This window comes from Pezoporus occidentalis, unplaced genomic scaffold (genome assembly GCF_034315485.1).
Source record: "Pezoporus occidentalis ecotype Australia unplaced genomic scaffold, CSIRO_AGI_Poc_V1 ctg31, whole genome shotgun sequence".
Taxonomy (NCBI): domain Eukaryota; kingdom Metazoa; phylum Chordata; class Aves; order Psittaciformes; family Psittacidae; genus Pezoporus; species Pezoporus occidentalis.
Genome location: NW_026915052.1, coordinates 3,044,588 through 3,052,219, shown reverse-complemented (window position 1 = coordinate 3,052,219; position 7,632 = coordinate 3,044,588). Strand labels below are relative to the sequence as shown.

General features: G+C 39.3%; 1 long non-coding RNA gene across 1 annotated transcript; it reads left to right on the top strand.

Annotated features, from left to right (window-relative positions):
- Positions 1–2,088: 2,088 nt before the first annotated feature.
- LOC134168455 (uncharacterized) lies at positions 2,089–7,340 on the top strand. The gene is made up of 3 exons (XR_009966558.1): positions 2,089–2,214; positions 3,481–3,619; positions 7,194–7,340. It is a non-coding gene; the product is annotated as an uncharacterized LOC134168455 (long non-coding RNA).
- The last annotated feature ends 292 nt before the right edge of the window (positions 7,341–7,632 follow it).

Below are 7,632 nucleotides of genomic sequence, written 5' to 3'. Positions count from 1 at the left end.
CTTGCACACATAAAGAAAAATATCCTGAACTCATTTACTTTATGTCATTCTGGAATAAATCCACTTTAGTCAATGATGTTAAGCTACTCAGCTGTGCTACTGATATGGCTGCATTTTATTACCTGCTTCATGCAAACCACAAATAATACAGAGAGCACTAGTTACGTGATTTTAATTTCGGATGCAGGATGTGTGATGCAATCCACTGCAGTTTATACACATAAGCACCAAGCATATTTTTGAGCTACTGTACTTTGAAATCTGTGCCAGACATCTACGCAGCCAGACAGTAAACAAAGAAAATGATACCTTAGGCCAGGAACCTTCACAGAGGGCTTCCTCAGAAGCTGCAAATGGGAAGTGTAGCATGTGTTAAGTCACAAAGGTTAGTAGGCCAACCAAGAGCAGTGCTGTGCCTGTGAGCTACATGTATGGGATTTGAAGTCAGTGGGAGTTTGCTACTGATTTAAAAAAAATGTAGGACTGCCCCAAGTGTTTCTACAACAGTTTCATTCCTTTGGCATCAATGAAATTGCTTCAGCTTTGGTCAAGGATGCAAAAGGTGAATTCAGTCTGCTGTCAAAGGAGGCTGTAAAATTTTGTCTTTATTGCTTTATTCAAAAAACATTTCCCCCTGACTGTCACATACCTTGTGAACATTTTGCCTTAATCAAAGTACTGTTAAACTAAATCCACATTCCATGCCACTGAACACAGATTCCACTGCATGATAGAGTATTGTAATTGAAATGAATGTTAACTGCAGGCTCTTCCAGATCCCAAAATGGGACTTTAAATTGCAAAGTTTTGATATGTGGCTTATGTGTTCCTGGAAATTCTGTGAAATTAAACAAAAGATTGAAGGAAACGTTTGTGTTTTTTTTTTTTTCTTTTTTTTTTCCTCCTTTATTTATTTTTTTCCTTTTTTTTTTTTTTTCCCCAAAGCCAAATGTAAAATTAAAAGGCTAAGCTTGAAACAATCTGGTCTGGCTGTACAATTAATTATAGACTTCAAGGAGGCTTGAAGAACTATTTCACATTCCTTAGTTGCAAGAGAATATAGCAATGAAGGAAAAAAAAAAAAATTTTGGAAATGGGAAACCAAGCATAAAATGTATCCATAGAAAACAAGGCTGCTGAAGTATGAGACTGCTGATTTTTTTTTTTGGTGGATATATTAGGTCTAGTTAGTTTTCAGGTGATTATTTTTGATGAACTTGTTAATAATGATTCTTGAGATGTTAGCAGAGTAATGTAGTGGGTAGGTAATGATATAGTGGGTAGGTAATGATACTGTTTTCAGAACTATCAAAATCAAGTTCTGATGCCTGATGGGAACCATAGTTCTCATCATAATGAAAAACACTCACAGTGTCAAAAGTTGCTTTCCATATGTGCCAAATAGTACAATAGAGAAATTTGGAGAGTGTTTAGAATTTTTGGCTTCTTTCTTTGGAATATCTGTACACTGGCTCCACTAAAGCAGGAAAACTAATGTTGTTAAGGAGATAGAGGAGAGAGTGAGAAGCAGAAGATGCTGCATAGCAGAGCAGTCAGATAGAAGGAAAACTACAAAACGGATATCTCCCAGTGGATGATGTCTGTAGTCCACAGGGTTCAATCTGTGAATAGCATCCAATATCTGAGGAGACTGACAGGAATTCTGAGGAAGGGTTTGTGAAAGGGATAATCTGTCTGGAAAAACAAAAAGTATTACCAAGATCTAGTCCTTGGATTTTGGTTGCAGTTTTTCAGAAAGAAAACTCAGACCTGTAACTGACTAATTTAAAGATATCAGTCATACTGATATTGTTCTACGGCCTTGTCTTTTCTTCCTGTATAACATCATTGCCTAGAAAGTAAAGAAAATAACAACTGTGGTTCTGTCTGCCTGCTTCACTGGACAGGAGTGTGCTGCTGTAGTCAAAAGACTGTGCTCAGAGAAACCAACTCTACAATCTAATCTTGAACCACCAGCTCTAATACAGAAAAAGAAAAAGGATTTTTGCTTTACAGTGGTTCTGCCCCCCCCCCCATATAAGAGGGATTTTCTGAAGAGTTTTGTGTTTGAGATTCTGCTTTTTCCTCAGGGTTCATCCAAGAGGTCACACACCCATGAACTTCAGCAGTAAGTGGCTAGCTGAAGCCTGTTAAATCCTAGAAGCTGGGTTTGCCAGAAATGTAGAAAATGATAACATGTTCAGAACCAGAGAGGTGGCTACCTTCCCAAGATTTTGTCAGCTGCATGGGGGCAAATGACCGTAATTATGTGAAGAAAAGACTTTTGCTTCAAGGGCTTGATTTTCTCTGTCCCCTGCAAGCTAATGGTCAAAATTATTTTGTTAGATCGAGAGCGGTTAGTCCTGAGTCTGCAGCTTCCCTGCTGCACTTAATATGCATTGGGTTGTATGGTGGTCATACGTGTGGGCTGAAAAAGTATATGTTCTCTAAGAAAAGTATGAATAACAGAAAATTAAGGGCTCACTGACTCTTTACAGGAGGCTTATTTAGCTAATCTAACAGAGCTTTTTTCCCATTTTAACTAACATGGATTCAAGTTTGTTTAGCAGTTTTCATTATCATTCACTCTGGCTTTTTTTTCCAACCCTTGCTTTTAGCTGTTGTGATCTCTGTTTTCCTTCCATCTGTAGTTTCCTTTCCTACATTTCTCTCAAGCAGATTCCTTCCATTCACTACAAGAGTGGGTACTCAAATAAATTGTTGATTGAAATCCTGGCTCCTTGGGTGTTTCCCTCTGCTGCCTTTAATAGTGTCAGGATTCAAGATACATTTGTTTTTCTTTTTTGCCATTACACAAATACTGCTCCCCAGTAGGACTTTGAAGTTCGTATTGTATTCATTAATAAGATTTTAAATTTTTTCAAAACAGCCCTTCCTAGCCCTTCTCCACTAGCAGGATGTGTAGGCCATTGCATATGAATTGGTTCTGGGAGTGGGGCCAGGGAGTATGGGAGTGGGGCTGGGCTGGGAAGTGGGAGTAACCACCTCTCTAAGCCTAGGAGAAGGGATTTCTGGTTCCTAGCTTGTGAGGGTTGAGGAGGGAAGAAGTGTAGCCATCTGCACAGTGCATGGGTGGATCAGCTTCTCAAAGAGCTGCCAGGAGTAAAGGGGAGCAGGGTCTACTAGGAGCATAGGAGGTTCACAATTTGTGAACCAGCTGGGATTTCAAAAATTAGTTTGACCGAACCGGGACGAACTGTCTCCAGCACAGTTTTGGCTACCCACAACCTCTATTGGCTTCATCCTGTATTTCTGATGCCAATGCATTGCCTAATGATGTCAGCGGGTGTTTTGGGTTTGCAAGGAATGCAGGAATGGGATCTCTGAAAAACAGGATCTGTATGTAGAAATGTCATAAAACAGAAAGATGTTTTGCAGAAACTTGCATTAAACAGTTTAGCAAGAAAACTGAGCTTCTTCCAGTTCCATGGCTATTGCTTTTATGAATTATCCTAGCAGGTAGCCCACATTATTCCAGGCTGTCTTCAGATGCTTTTGTGAAATGCTTCTGAGGGGGAATAACTCAGGAGAATCTTTCTGACCAAGACACATTCGTCAATTGCCTGGATACCATTGATGTTTGCCAGACTTCAAGGAGGTGAGGTACTTTTCTGAATTATGCCTTGTCAGATCATCTTAGCTGTTCCAGTGGGTCTTTTGTAAAGATGTTAATGTCTCTCAAGGTGTTAAAGATTTTAGCTTTACATGATTTTTTTTTCTAGACTTTAACAGTATGCCCTTGTGTCTATGCAGGGTTTTGCTAGGCTTGATGCTTTCACCAGTTGAGTGGACTCTCCACACTTCTTCCAAGCGTATTACCTGCCATAACCAGTAGTATGGCTGCTTGTAATGTACCTTTTCATTCTTGTCAATTCTTTTGGAGTAGTCTTCCTGTCTTTTTTCTTGATTTTGCTCAACGGCATGTAAGTCTGAGACAGGAATTGGGTTGTTTGTAGTAGAAGTTTCACACATGGTATGAAACAATGCTTTTGTCAATAGGTCTGTAATGGGCTCTTGGTGGGCCTCACAACCCACAGGTGCTTTTTATGCCCTTATTGAAAGAACTGATTATAGTTTTATCCAGACAATAAGTATTCACTTTTCTAATGTGATGCTCCAAATATTCAGGGATTCATTACTTATTGACTGATGTGCTCAGTAAATTCAGCAGGTTCATCAATTATAAGCATCCCCAGGTGGCTTCAGTGTGAAAGCTTCTGAAGCATATCAGCTTGTTAGATGCTAGTTTTTATACTCAAGATGTGCCAAACACAAGAGCATTCCTTCTATAACAGTGTGTTGAATAGATTTCCATATAGCTTTAAGCCACTGCTGTGTGTTGGCTTTTGCCAGGTTGTGACAACCCCAGCTGTGCTGGGGTTTTCTTACCTTCTGACAGAGAAAAGTCATTGGCCTTTTCTGACCTTGTCCTGAAGACACACACGAGATTTTGAAAGGTCTTTCGAAATTACTTGGGTTCTTCCTTGGTTTGGTAATATCACAGAGTACTACTTCCTGGATTTTCCTTCTAGAAGATAACAGTTTTTACAGTGGTAAAGTTTTAAATAGAGTTTTAAATACTTGGCATCTGGATAGAGTTTTTTTGCATGCAATATATTAGTCAGTGTGTTAAACCCTAAAAAGTGGCTTGTGCAAGAAACTGCATATTCCCTAGTAAATCATGGAAGTGCAGGAATGGGAGGGAGCTCAGGCAACCAGTATGTCTCTGTTTTGTGGCCTAGCCAAGGACTATTTCTGACAGAGATTTGTCTAACCTTTCCATAATGGACTCCAGTGATGAAGATTCCATGACCAGCCTCAGTGAGCTGTTCCAGTGCATGGTTATTTTTGTTAGTTATTTTGTCCTAATAGCTAACAAATCTTCTTTTACCACACGTTAAGCGGAACTATTCTTCTAACCTAGCAGGACATGAAGAACAGTTGATCACTGTCGTATTTATAACGGCATCTTGCATATTTGAAGACTTATGTCTTCCCTCAGCCTCTTTTCTAGACTAAACAAACCCAATTTTTTCAGCTTTTCTTCCTAGATCGTATATTCCAAAGTGGTGTATTTTTTTTCTGCTCCTCTCTGGACTCTTCATATTGTCTGCATAGATATTGAAACATATTGTTCAAAACTGAACTGTATTTGATTTGAGGCATCACTAATGCCAAGAGGTGTGGACTCATTGCCTCTCATAAAATGCCATATTTGCAAGAAAATTATACTGCTAACTTAGTTTGCACATGTTTGTATCTAAGATTTTCCTGCAATTCTGTAGCTAATTTGCTTTTCTCTGCTTTGTAATTGTACATTTGATTTTCCTACTGAGGTGCAGAATTTGTCTTTTTATTCCACCCCACCAACTTCACAGCCAATGGTTAATTGACAACTCTGAACCTGTCTTGTGAAGGTTTTTCTACTCTTCACATCCGGATGCCCTGCAAATTTGAAGTGTACCTTAATATTCCATCATCTTACTTCTAACTGGGCTTTAGGCAATCTTTTCACAAAGGAATAACAAACAGTTTTCGTCCAAGAATCATATAGTAATGTGTTTTGCGGAACACATCTGTTGACTGCTGAAAGCATTGACGATGCATTGTGCAGCATATATCACAATCTTACTAAGCCTGAGATCCTCTCTTCTGTTTCTCCCTTAGCCTGTGAGCCATAAACATGGAAAAAATAGAATGTTCTGACATGATTTATTTTTCACCTCCATTAGGAAGGTTGGCCAGAATACTACCTGTGTCCCTGGTTCCCCCAGCCCTTCCGCAGAGCCAGTAGTCACTTTTGGTTGGTCTGGTCTGAATCACACCTGACAGTTTTATTAGTGCTCATGAACAGCATTGGGAAATGGTTGGATCACTAGCTGAAGCTTGGCAGTGTGTCTGTAATATCATGGATTTGGGCTTCTGGCAGGCAGGCAGCTAACACCCTAGGACACTGGATTGACAATGGATGTCTCTGTTCATCTCAGAATTGTAACAGGGAAAAAATAATCTTGCTGTGATATTCATCAATGAAGCAGACAAAAAAAAACCCCACCAAACCCCAAACCAAACCCCGCAGCGTTTTACCTGGAGTGTGGTCTGTTTGGTAACAGGTTTCCCAGCACTGAAATGGTCCCTCGCTTCCCAAGTTAAGAGCAATAAACATAGTCATCAGCTGACTTGTCCTCCAATTGCTTTGAGAAAGTTTTTGAAGAGCTGCTTTATTTCCCCCCTCTATTCCTGGCAAAAGCACAAATATCTAACTGAAGTCACATTACTGAAATAGAAACTAATAGAAAAGGTGGTTGTACAAGTAGCTCTGGATCTGGACACAAATATGCACTAAGCTGCTGGTCCTCCTGGGGTGATATTCACCTCGGACAGAGACAAGAATTACAACTTTTTAGCTCAAAAAAAGGTAACTATCCTCATGTCTTTTAGTCAATCCAGCTATGGAGTGAAATGGGAAGGCAGAAGAGGGATCTGAACAGTGTTGGCCTTATAGGCTATTAATCGTTAAAAAGAATAATTGTAAAATAAGATGAAAATGTTTTGGTTTTATATTAAGTTATCCTTAGCCTCTGAACCAATAAATAACAAAGTGTTTAAAAAGGAAAAAAAAAAGCTATTTTGTTTGTCTCTTCTGGAAGCATGCTGTGCCAATGGCAGTAGTAAACATACCTCCTTTGAATCACTGGAGATGAAAAACAGCCATATACTTGAGCTTAGGTGGTTTGTACGGGTTTATAACTGTATTGTGTCTTTTGAGCATTCAGGAAAATCAGGCCCACAGATTTTTAAACTATGATTCTGGCTAGAGAGGAACAACACATTCTTTTCTGTTTTTAATAAGTCTCTCTTTGTGGAACAAATCCGTCTAAAAAATTGTACCAGCAGTACTAAGCAATGGGTAGCAGCTAGAGGCTGGGGGGAGAGGAATTGCTTTGGCTGGACAGAGACTAAGGGATTTGTACACCCAAATTTCTATTGTTTTTAGTAGGAATTTGGCTTCAAAAATCTTAGCCCTCATATGTATTCAGTCTCTAACAACTGGAGGTCTCTAACCATGCATTCCTATCTTGCAGGATGAAATCCTCCACTGGCTGGTGTACCAGCCAGGGGAAATAGATTGGTCCTTGCACACATCCTCTCTAAGACTCCTTTCTTGTCAGGTGCACTTTGCTGCTTTTCTGACTGAGAGCACCTACCATCTGCTGGCTGGAGCTTACAGCTGAAAGAAGGAGGAACCTGTATCCCACTAGGAGTGCAGAGGTTACTTAATAATCTTAAGAAGGTTTACTATGTTATAATGTGGATTAGTTTTCTCATTCTTTCAGTGGCTTTTCAGATTAGGAGAGACTTTATGCAAATGCATAACACTTGTGCATCCTGCCATTGTTCCATATGCTTTGGCATGCTGTCATTCTGATTCTCTCGTGCAAATAAGTGAAGGAAGTAGAAAAATAAATAATAATAAAAAACATCCTTGAATAACAACAGAAATTTGATCATCTCATTTCAGTTCATATAGGAAACCTGAACGAAAACTTGTATATAACAAAGGGATACTAATTTAGTTTATGAAGACCTATATGATCATTGAGAAGTCCA